Raw genomic sequence first — 12,868 nt, 5'->3', positions numbered from 1 at the left:
GTTACTGTTTTCTTTCTAAGGGTCAACATCCAAAGGAATAAACTTGAGTGAAGCTCAAGGGCACAAAAAGTTGCTTAGATAGGCTATCCCACTGCTATTTGTCTTGAAATGAACAAAAGTAGATAACATAAAATATCTGGATTCTGCAAGTTGAACTGCTGCCCTGCTCCTGAGCAGAGAGGTCTCGAGTTCTCATCTTTGATGTCACCTACAGTTAATGAATTTGCTGGCAAGACTGTTAGCAAATCACTGTGTCCTAAAGCACTCTGCACCTAATGACACTCACTAGTGTGTAGTTCAGAGTCTTTTAGAATGGGTTCTGCAGAAAAAAGCACTTCTATGAATTGAATAACATAAAGTAATTTAAGATTTTGTTAGATACTGAGCCATCTTCATCTTTGATTTTATACTGTGATAGTCCAGAGAGTTTATCCTTAGTTACACTGGCAGGCTTTTCATTCTTTTGAGGTTTCATATTTCTTGGATTGTCTTTCTTATAAAATACCTGGCTCTCATGGTTTGAACCTCAAGTACTGAGTAAAGTATCACAGCTGGACCTTAAAGTCTGTCTTTCTTCAAAATTTGCTTTTCCTTAAAGTCATCTGAAAAATTGTGAGAGGCCATTCCATCCAGTTCCACCATAACCGAGACATACCAGGAGAGCTTATCAGATAGGAAAGCCTCTTGCCAAACCAAAAAAAAGAGAGAAAAAGGTATTCTGGTTCAACGTTTACTTTTGCTCTGCACTCCATGAGGCCTACAATTACAAAACTCAAGAACAACATTTTGAAGGAAGTAATTCTTGCTATTTCTACTCAAAAACCAAGTGTGATAGAAATCTGCTGTTGAACAAGATCCATCAACTAGCGGGTGGAGAGTGTCAGTATTAAGACTCTTTGAATTAGACAAAAGGTACAGATACTGTGGAATTCATGACAATTTAATTCACCCAAATTTGTCACACTTACACGTCCTCCTTCTTCATTTTGTGTTCTGCAGAAATATCAGCTTGCAGTCCACTCATTTCAATTTAAATATTATTTTGGAAAGGCAAATTCCTCTGAAGTCTCTAGTGATATGGCTATTAGAATAGAGAAATTTAGCTATGTGGTATAAGCACGCACCTTCTGCATCTAATAGTTAGGCCACTGCAATTTGGTGCATTATCTGACAAGATGTCATGTTTTCTGATGAGAGATGGTGGCTGAGATGCTGAAAGGAATGGACATTCCCTTGGAACAGTTTCAGGAATCTGATTTAACTACAGAGCAGGCACCTAAACTAGAGCCTGCTCAACATGATGGATGAATTAGCCAGTAAATCCTGAAACTGTAATTTCTCATTTGCCTTTGGATTCTGGAAACCTTATATTTGAAGCTTTCTGAATGCTGCTGCATTGGAGAGCATGAGTACTCAGCCTTGGAAAACACTGCTGATGGGATACGTCCATCCTTCACTTGATGTGGGATCATCTCCAAGTCAAGGACTACGTCACCATCTTTGGGATCCAGCATCTCTGTGCTATTCAACATTTAGCAACCCTGGCAAAAGCCAAACAGAGGGCTGGGAACCAGTTTTCTCAAGGGAAAAAATGTCCTTTCATTGTTGGGCTTTCTGTGTGCCTGGGCATGTTAGATTTCACTATTAATCCTGACACAGACCTCATACTCAAAACATGTCTAAATAAAGCCCTCATAATAAGTCAGGATTTATTATTCTAATCTCATTTAGGTCATAGAGTGGCGTACAACTGTACAAATGTAGGGCCTTAACCCATAATCCTTAAGGCAGCCAAAGCTTCCATCAGCTTCAAATAAAGTAATGCCTATGCATTAAGGGCAGGAACTCACCCACACAAACTAATCAGAGTAATGCAAGTAGCTTTAAAGCAAGAAAAGTGTGGTTTCATAATTTTAGCCAATACTAGAAAATTTTCTTCTGGTCAAGAAGTATATTACTCAGTGAACAGAAGATGGAAAGAGACAGATTCTGTGAAACAAAAGCATCAGAACATGAGTGCTTTTGTTTCATTTTGGTTTGTCTCTATCAGGCTGGTTTTACATAGATTTCAGGTTCTCCTACAGACCTCATTGCACAACACGCACCAGGAGCAGACTCAAGCTTGGAGATGCAGTCTGCATCCCAGACTGATAAGAAAGTCTTGAACATCCTGAAATTTCTGTCCATGCTGCACGTTCCTTGGGGTTTAAAACAAGACTCAGCAATCTGTAGATCCAAGATTAAAAATCACTGAAAAGGATTTTTTGCTTTTCACTATTTAAATAATTCTTTGCAGCTTTCAGTTTCCTGGATGCTTCCATAACCCAGGAGGATACTTTAAATCCATGTTAGCTCAAGTAGCACGTACTCTCTCCTTTCCTAGCCTCCACTGCTTTCTTTGACTTAGAGTTTATGCCTTTCTTTGCACCCCTCCCCAACCCCCACTGGAAAAACCCATAAAAGAGGAACTAAAGCTGTTAGGTATTTCCCTTCAGTGGGGATTCCCTTAGATATATCAGATGGGTCTGAACTCACTGGAAAAGAGAAACGGACTAGATGTGGACTGACAACCAAGGGAGGTGGATTTGAGTGCTAAAGATCACTTGGCCCACTGTCTGGGTTTTCATCTCATCTATGACACATCCTGGCAGGGAATGTGTCTTCTCTTCACAAGAACGCTGATGAGTAAAGCATAAAAGTCCATTTAAATAGGGATGATTTTAGTCACATCCCATAAAGGGAATTAATTCATTTTCTTCCCTTGGCTTCTAATACATAGACAATACAATGCATCTGCCTCGCAGCTAATAAAGCCCCATGTTGGAAATCATCTGCTTCAGCCCTGATTATCTGCTCTTTCAAACAGCTGAGAATTCAGCTGTGGAAGCAAAAAGTCCTCAATCTTGCTGAATCCTTCTCAGGTCAATGCCTGGAGAGGGTTTTTAACTCCAGTATCCTACATCTACTCCAGTTGGTGCTGACATCCATACTAGCTCAGAGGACTGTGCAACGTTAGGAAGTGGGCTCATAGTCTGAGCAGATTGATGTTTTCTCGCTTTCCTAAACTCTTTGGCAAGACTGCCCTCTGTGTGGTCAATGCAGAAACTTTTCAGCTGTATGTCTGCACTTGAAGCAGTGATGAAGACATTTTTGTTGGCAAGGGGCCTACAGAACTGCAGTCTGGCCTTTCTGGGATATAAAAACAGGGTGGAAAGAGGTAGCCAGTGCAGCTGGAAGCAAATGACTGTGTCTGGGACTGCAAGGTGATGCAACTCTGCAGAGGAACAGTGAATTCTTGAGCTGTGTGTCAAACCTACGGCTCAGAGATGAATTCCCACAGGATGAGGTTTCTTTGATCATTAGTGGATCTGTACGTAAGACATCTGCAAAGACCTGAGAGACAAGTGTAACTCCTGGGCTAAAACCAAATAGTAAACAAACCTTTACAGCAAATTTGCATTCGACATTTAACACCCAAGATTCATCCAACACCACCCTTCTTGCCCTATACGTGTGTATCGTTTATATATTGTATACCGCGTTTATATGTGTGTATCTGTGCCATTACCTTCCTGCTGCCACAGGACTTGTACAAGCTGCTAGCCTACACCTGAGGGCGAAGGACTCCGGTAGCTCCTCCAGTTTCAAGCAGAGGAACAGGAGAGAGCTGGCACCTTACCTGGCGGGGCAGAACGGCGTCATCTACAGCCCCCGGGCTGAGCTGTCCCCTCACTCCCTCCGAGGTGCCTCTCCATCAGCAGAAAGGAGCCGAAGGCAGCTCGGGACCCCTCGCCTCGAGTCACAGGCCCTCCGTCCCTGTCTGCCTAACAGCAAGGGCCAGGGAAGGCTCATCATAGCCTGCCCCGCCCCGGCAGCGACCACGACCCGACACCCCTCTCGCCACAAAGCGCAGGGCCACGGGGAGGGGCGAGGTGGGGGCACAACGGCAGCCCCGGGCCCTGAGGACTGAGCGGGAGGGCGGCGGTTCCCGCGCGGCCGCTGCTCCCGCCAGAGGCGGCGGGCGCGCGCCATGGCGCCCTGCGTGCCGCTGCCTCTTCGGCACCAGCGCGCCCCCTCGCGGCGGCGCTCGGCTGCCGGCCTCTCGCGCGTGCCGAGGCCAGGCCGCGGCCCTCTGAGGGAAAGCGAAGGGCGGGCGGGGTTGTACCACCTGCTTGTTGTTCGGTTTAAATGCCGGTTTTGTTTGCTTGGGCTTTTTTTTTTTTTTTTTTTTTTTTTTTTTCATTCATTAATTATTATTCTTACATGTAGGGCGCGCGGGCGACTTCCACTTAGAACCGCGCCGGCAGAAGCGGCGCTCCACCGGGCCCCCTCGGGTCGGTGCGCCGCAGTTCCCTCAGCCTCGGCTGAGGGATCTAGCCCGCGTGCTGTGGGTCGTTTATTTTATTATGTGTTAAGGCTGCCACGCGTGTACATACAACATTCAGAGTTACATAGGAGCCAGGGGGCCGGGCAGGCAGTTGCCTCCTTTCTGCTGACTGCCCGAGAAGGACACCCTGAGAAGAAATCGCAGCTGCCTGCTTTCCCCAACAGCTCTGTGTGTTCTGAGGACATCTGGTTTTCTGTAATGCCCGCCTGTGAAGATGCCTGTTTTCTTCATAAAGCTCCTCTGGAAGAGACACGGGGATTTTTCCATAGGTTGGTGTCCCTCAGCCAGCTGCACTTCGCCAGGCGGTTTCCTGTCCCGACCAGCCGCTTTTCCAGATTTACCCCCGTTGCAAAGTGTTGTCCCACTCTTTGTTCAGACCGCTTCTGCGGGATTTTATTTCTTCATGAACTGTGGCTCAGCGGCAGAAATCAACTGAGCTTTATTTCCTCCTCCTTAACATCATTAAAATACATCTGTGTGAAAAAGTTTATAGTAACTAGCTTAACAAAATGTTGGTTTTATTGGGGAAAAAGTGCCAAGAATATATTGTATGTAAATGGAACTGCTTTTGCTTCTAACACAGTAAAATAAAAAATCATAATTTCATAAATGTAGTAATTAAACCAGATGTTTATGTTTGTTTATACTGTGACAGAACATTAAATGCATTAGACTTCAAATGGCCCAGCTGAATAAATTGCCCTACCGGGTGGAACAGAACAGAAAACTGTAAGACTGGTGGAAAAAAAAAGAGGAAAGGACAAAGTTTGAGTGCTTGGAGAAGGTAAGTACCGTACAGATCTCTTAACCTTTGGGGGATTTTTGTACAATTCTCACAAGCAAGTTGTTTGATGATATCATGTGGATAGCAAAAACTTTCTTTCTCACTTATTTTCATAAACCTATGTCTATGTAAATTTATTATATTAAATAAGTATCTTAGCTACAATTATAATTCCTTAATAATCCTATTTGACAATACATTTATAATAAATCATAATCGTAAGAATAAATAGAAACATACCATGTAGCTATATTAATATTATACATTAATATATAAATAATTTATATTATAACTAAGCAATAAAAGATATAATTATTAAGTAATAAGATACTAACAATTTAAAGATTAGGAAATGGTGGAATTAAGGTTGTCAGCACAAGGGTTTTTTTGAACCCCTTTGCAAGTGCTTTTTGGCATTACCTTTCATGATGTTTTTCCCTCAGGATCCTCACTTCATTGAGATGACAAAGTGGTAGTGCAGCAAGTGTCCTAGGAGGAACCAGAGTTGTTAGGAAGTGATACAGTTGTTTCTAGGGTGTAAGATATATGTGAATTAGGGCTTGCTAAAATAAGGGTTTGCATAAGGGCATATTAGGTCTTTGTAACTACAGGATGCGGAGAGCTGAGGAGCTTTGCAGAGAGGAGAGGGTTGAAACTGTCCGGTGCTACATGCTGTGAAAGGAAAAGGGTTAGAATGATTTAACAGCTGGGATAGTGGACAGGGAGTAGGTATTTATCCTGGACGTACTTCTGTCACCTCCAGCTGTGCTGGCTGCCGTTTATTTTGGAGGAAAATCCAGTATAATACAGTGGCAGATTTCCAATCCTCTGATAGAACAGACAACATTGCAGTAAAAGGACTTCAATCATTTTTGCTGTTAAAACGTTTTAAGAGGTGTGTTCCTGTGTGCAGCTGTATTTGCTTCATCCTAACTATGCCATTGCAGAGAATGTTTCATCAGAAACTGCTGCCTTTTTTATTTTTCACATTTTGTTGGTGCAGATTTTTTTAAAAAGTAATGAATGTCTAAATCTCAGCTAGACAAAAGTGGTACAGCCCCTTAATTAATGAATAGGAAAAAGTATACAGAATTTCAAACTACCTTAATGATAGAAACTGAGCAGCTAAATTTGAGTCTGATTAATCAGTAGCCTAATTTGTCAGTTTAAATGTGAGAGATGTACTGAAGAGACCTCAGTCAGTGGCATCGATGACAAAGCTAAAATCAAAAGTGATTTTAACTAATTGACAATGCTTGTTGGGATTGTCATATGTTGGGACTGCTTGCCCCAGTTGTTTCTCAGGTCAGTGCCATCAGGTGGCCATTACATATATCATGCTAAGTATTGGGTTTTTTGAGAACCACAGGTATAAAATTATAGTCTTACGAGGCCTACAGCACTAGGCCATTTACTGCACCTTGCTGAAAGTCTGTCCTGTGTTCAAAGACATGGCAAAAGAGTATAAAGATATGAAGCAGAAAGAATTTTCAGGACTGTGTATTCAAAGGTAGGATATGCAAGCCTCTGTCTGTATCTTCAGACAGCTTTGGTTATAATTTAGTTAAGATGTTATAAAATCTGTTCTAATGGCCTACCTATTTTATTGTGTTTATCAATAATTTTGAATTAAGAGAAACAAAATAGTCATGTCAGAAAGTTTGCAATAAAAAAAGTGTGATGGAGTAGTCGGGGGGGGGGGGGGTGGGGGGGGTGCAGTCAGTTTCCCCCATGGAGCTCTATGAAAATGAGTTGCATAAGAAAAATTCAGTCTTCCAAATGTTTTAATGAGACACACTAAATCTAAATTATTTTCACTTGTTCAGTTTGCAGGACTGTAAAAGTGATTTTTATTAAAAAAAAAGTGAAAATGTGAAGCTAGATATTTGCACAGTATATCATCTTTATAAAAGTCTTGCAGTGGTATATCAAAAGTGCATTTAATATTAGACGAAATGAAGTGTATTTTGGAAAAAAAAAAAAATTTTCATTAAAAAGCAAAGCAACTGCCTTTCCTTCCGTGCTTTCTATTGAAAACACAGTGACTGACAGAGACCATGGAAAATTCTCAGCTTTTTTTTTAATTCACTGTAAAATACAGACTACTGAGAAGATACAAATATCTCTGTCATTTTGTGTGATAGATACCTGTGTATGCAAAGCAGTTAAAAATCCTGAAAACTCAGCAGTAACAAATTCTGACCTTTCAGGGGCATTCCACTGATACAGACTTAACAGTCTGACTGAGTGTGTTAGCTTTCATTATATATTTTTTTGCTTTTATTAGCCTCAAACATACTTTTCCTAATGTTTTTTACGTTTAAGCAATTTTATGAGGAATTATTTTTGTTTGTTTAGATAATACAAAATTTGAGCATTTCTGAATGCCATAAGAACCTGCAGAAGCCAGCTTGTTAGAAAGAAGCTTGAGCATCACCAGAATTAGAATAGGTAAATTTACTAGCGGTGCCACCACTTGTCTTTTTGGGCAGAGACAGATAATGTTGATTTTATCCCCCAGGTCAGGGCCATGTTTCTGTCTTGGAAACTACAATTGCTTTCTTAGTTGAATCACTGTATATATTGATTGCACACGAGTTTGCATAATATACTGGCTGAAGATCTAATCCAGTCTGAATTCTTACACATGGTCAGAGTGCCCAGGAATTTGTGGTAAGAATTGATGTAGTCACTGCATATATATTCCGTGTCTATCCACTCACATGATCTTGGACAGCATATTTTAAATGCAGTTTATCCATTTAAATTCCACATGAATATCTAAATTTCATGTGGTTACAGTAAACAACTATAATGGCTACAAATTACATTTTCCAGTTTCAGTCTATGTATTTTTGATTATGTAATTGGTAAGAGTAATCAGAATCAAATATACGTCAGCCAGCTCATGGAATCACTGCTACTCTGCAGGACCAGCCACTGAAATAAAAATAAACTGGATTAACCTGCATGAATGCACATGTGCTAAAAAGGAAGAAAATATCCCCCTCCCCCCCCCCCCCCCCCATAAATATGTAATCAGATCGTGAACTGGTTTAGGTAGACCATTGTTTTCACTATGGATCTTTGTGGTTTTATTATTGGATATCTTGATATGGCTAAAGAGTTTCTGTAACTACAAAAAATAAAGATTTTTAGGTCAGTAATTTACAGGTAATCTTCAAATTAAAAAAGTTAAAACATGCTGAATGTGCTTAATCACAGAGAGTCACTATTTGCTACTTCCGGATCAAATAAAATACACTTTTTGCAAGCTCTCATGCACACAGACACCCTGTCTTCCTCATGTGCAGTGGCTTAGATTGTCCTTTTTTTTTTGGTTTGAATTTTGCACATATCCAATGGCCAGAAAACTTGGAGGAAAAAAAAAAATGGTGATAATACCCAATTTAACTTCTCATTACAAGCTCCCAAATAAGGTCGGTACTATAACTAAAGTGTTCATTAAGATTAGTCTGTTGGGAAGTATATATATTCATATATGGTAACATAGTTTATGAATCTTGTTATTAACACTAAAATTAAGTGCTCTTTCTGTGCATAAGCTTTGAAGTCACTACCCCTGCTTTTAAGATAAGTATGTATGTAGGGACTGGAGGCAGCTGGAGGCCATTTACAGGGAGCATGACCTATTAGTATGTTTAGTAAAAAGGTTGTATTTCTCTGGATTTAACATACCAGGCCTAGCAGCAGCTCCAATCAGCCCCTTTACTGCAGGTGTCTTCATTGCAGGGGCCAGCGGAGGGTGCTGTGGTTACTTTTCTGTAGTGGAGCATGGCGGAAAAAAGCTGAGACTAGCGTTATACTGGAAGTACGGTGTGGCAGCGTGGGGTCCTGCCGTTCCCCTCCCAGCGTGGCCTGTGCAAACTCCCACCCACCACTGCCTCCAAAATCTACGAAGTAGTTAATAGTGGCTGACAGTAAGCACTATCTTCAGTCTGAAAGCCGGGGTGTGTTGGCTACAGGGTGAGGGGGCGAGGCGGGGGGGGCAGGGAGGTAACAGCTTCCTTTGAGGAGGAGTCTGCAGCAGAGTGCCGCAAAGCGCTGTGTGATAGAAGTCGGTTTGTCTTGCAGTCTGTAAGGCTCGACACGCTGGCGGGCAAGAGGTTCTCACCAGTCCCTGGATTCAGTCTGTCATGGTGTTTTGAGTTTGTGTGAGCTCTGTTTCTGTTTTGAAATATCTCTTGGAGCTGCTCACCTCCTTTACCATAGGCTTTGGCTGTATAGGTACGTCCTCTGTGGTGAGCTTGTTTTCCTTGTGATATTGTAGCTTTTTGGCTGTTTTCAAGCATGCCAACTTTGAAAAGCCGCCTTTTAGAGATTGCAAGGTATGCAGTAGTAAATATATCATGTATTGTAGCCCCTGAATGTTGAATAGCATATGCGTGGATCTTTGCTGGTTGACTTCACAGGTATGGGACCTCTGACAGGGAAAAACCTGCTGGAGTCTTCAGCTTCTGCTTCTTTATATCTGCAGTTTGCCAGATACCCTAAATAGAAAGGCTGAAACACCAAGAAGTCTTTAATACTCTCTGAATAGAGTCTGAAGACAGAAATAAACTATTAAGCATTGGAAGCAGGAGTCAATCTCATCAAGAAATAACTTCTAAATACACAGTTAAAACTTCTTAGTGCCTCCTGTGTGCTACTCTGTCTTTTTGGTTGGCTCTAACTTCGCCAAGCTTTTGCTTCTTTGGACTAGTACCAGTGCCTTTCTTGTGCCTAGCGAGTCAAGCGTGCCTGTTCCTTTCTCTAAGCATCCTTCCTTATTACTGAGTGGCAACATTTCTTCTTTATACAAACACAGCAGGCACTCATTTAGCAAATTCACTCATCCTAGCAGAGCATTACTGAAGATAAGAGAGGTCTTCAGTCAAAGAAGAGATCCATTTTTTTTTCATGCAGGGTGCCAAGACCATCAGGATCGGCAGAGCTTGGAATCCATTTGGTATGGCTGGGAATGTACACACAGCTAGGCAGCAGTCCACCTCTTGCTTCTTTGCCTGCAGTATTGGACAGCCCAAGCTGTTCACTTCTGGTTGCCGTTACGATGTGATCAGCTCCCTTAAAGTGAATGAGACAATTTGCATGCACAAATGCTGATAATGTCAGGGTTTGTATTTGTGTCCTGTGATCTAAAAGTCTCAGGTTGTCTTTCTCTTTCCTACTACCCTTCTCTCACCTGACTCCTTTCTGAACTGCAGTTTTCCCCTGGTTATTCCTTCTCAATTGACCAAAAAAAAAAAAATAAAAATCCTCAAAGTAAGGAGTGAAATTGCTAAGGCCAGTGGAAGTCCAGCAGGCTTCCTCTTCTCAGTTCTGGGTCTGGCTCCACCACAGCCAGGAGCAGCTGAAAGCAGCTGGTTCAGATACTGGGACAGTAACTGAGTTGTTACTCTGTTGAAGCAACACATGCAACAAATGTTTATATCTGCTACCAAGAAAGATAAAGAATGTTTGGTGAAGATGGGCTCTTTGGAGATGGCAAAGGTCTTGTCCTTAGGCAAGGCTGAGCAATCTGGGGGGATTTCAGTTTAAGTCAGTCTGAAAAGCATGAGAAAACTATAGTAGACTATAGGGAATGTTCAGAAATCATAGGAACTAGAAAAATGATTGGAATTAGTGGTAGTGAAATAATAAGGGTAATATATTTATAAGTTCTTATGTATGTATAATATATATGATACTAAATATAAGCCCCAAGGTTGCAAATGCTCAGGCAGAAGTGTTTCCAAGTTTGGAGAACACTTAGATGCATGAAACATGCAAGGCATGCTGATGAATATGTGGAAATGAGCATCGGCAAACAAGAAAATTAGGTTAGTCTTGGTCATGGTTTGCCATGTAAAATGGACATGATGCTATGGAAACTTTAAAGATAAGGTGTTATTCAGGTGAGAATCATTCCAAACAAAAGTTCCTCTCTAATTCTCCTATCTTTGTACTTTGCTGTCTTTGGATAGAGGGTTATTTGAAAAATACTGCACTGTCAGGGGTGATTTTCTGCTGTTGTCGTGTTAAATCAGTCTGTTTGTTTTACTTTACTCTGAAGCATACATCCTGTTTTCAGAGTGATGGCACAGTTTATGAAGATCAGAAACAGCTTGCAGATATTTAAGACCAACTTTTTAATTCCTCCACCACACAGAATGGAAATCGTTGCAAAGTTTTTGTATCTTTCTCTGCTTAGTGAATTGTAATTTGTCAGTCATATGGCCCCCAGTAAGGCTGAATTTGGCAGCTAGCAACAGAATTCTTTATTATATATTCACCTTAAAAACATGACTCATTTTTTCCTTGTGGTTTTTTTTTTTTTTTTTTTTAATACTAATTTCCGCCATGTGGTAGCCTCCTGAACATCTCAAGTTGGTGAGCTTTCCTGGGGCATGTGAGCATTAGGATTAACTACACAGCTTCACACTCTGGATACCCACAGAGACAGTTATTAGTTGAAAGTGGCATTTGTCTCGGGAAGAAACATGATATGCTCTACTTCAGAAAGCTACTTCTGGTTGTCAGGAAATCTCCACTGAGTTTCCTGTGTGTCTTCTTATTTGCCAGGTGGACAAGCTGTATATCTTTGGTGCCTTAATTCTTCAATTTGTGAAGTGGAATAACAATAAATGTTTCTTAGATCACCAGGAAAGGTTTTGGGATTTGACAGAGTAGTAATGGAGAGTGCTGTTGAGACTATTATACCATGATTGCTGTATGAAAATCTGCTTTATGCTTTAGCACTGCTGCAGGGAGTATGCTGCAGAAAATAATTACGTTTTGGATTAGGCAAAGTCCTGTTCTGAGTACTTAAATAACTGAGTTGTATTTACTAATATGGAAGAAGCAGAGGGCAGTAGATTTCCCTCAGGAAGAACACAATGCTCTCGTTTGTTCAAACACTGTGGCTTATTCTTCAGAAGTTAGATTCCCTCCTCAGATGGAAAGCATGTAAATATCAGTGCATCCACAGAAATCAATTATTTTGTTAAAACTTAGGTCCAATGTAAGTCACATTTTTTTCCCCCCATTGTTTGTTTTCAGTAATTGCATCTCCAAGTATTTTCAGACTATGACTTGTATACACATAGAGAATAGAGGTTTCTAACCAGCAATTTCATATTGTATTTTATGGCTCTAAAGATAGGTGGGATTGCTGGATCAGATCATTGATTTAAGGGACAAATTTATTAAATACATGAAATACATAAATAATAATTACTATATTAAAAAAAAAAAGGGCCAGATGATTTAGATGGTCTCATTTTGGATAATACTTTTTCTTTCTTAACTCATTTCCTTAAGTTTAGTGGCTTTACTGGTAAAAAAAGAATACCTCATGCTGGCAGAACTGATTTGAAAGATCTGTGCTGCTGGAAAACATTCAAATGTTTTTCATGCAGGAAGTTTGAGAGAATCATAAAAGATTTGCAATTAAAGGAAAACAGACGAGTTTCTCTGAGAAAGAACTCAAGGAATGAGAACCATCAATGAGCCATTAAGTGGGTCAGCCTTAAGATCCCAAAAGGTTAATAAAAAGCCTCTTCTGGAAAAAGACAAGGCAGGAAACTGGATGAACATAACCAGTACAGAGTTAAAGGCCCTTGCAGGGAAAAGGTAGAGCAGGAGGATGTTAACGGTGGGTTAAGAGCTTAAGGGAGAGAAGACAAGAAAGATCATTT

Source organism: Tyto alba, unplaced genomic scaffold (assembly GCF_018691265.1).
Source record: "Tyto alba isolate M040663 unplaced genomic scaffold, T.alba_DEE_v4.0 Super-Scaffold_22, whole genome shotgun sequence".
Taxonomy (NCBI): domain Eukaryota; kingdom Metazoa; phylum Chordata; class Aves; order Strigiformes; family Tytonidae; genus Tyto; species Tyto alba.
The sequence above is the reverse complement of the archived record's forward strand: the minus strand, read 5'-3'. Positions refer to the sequence as shown.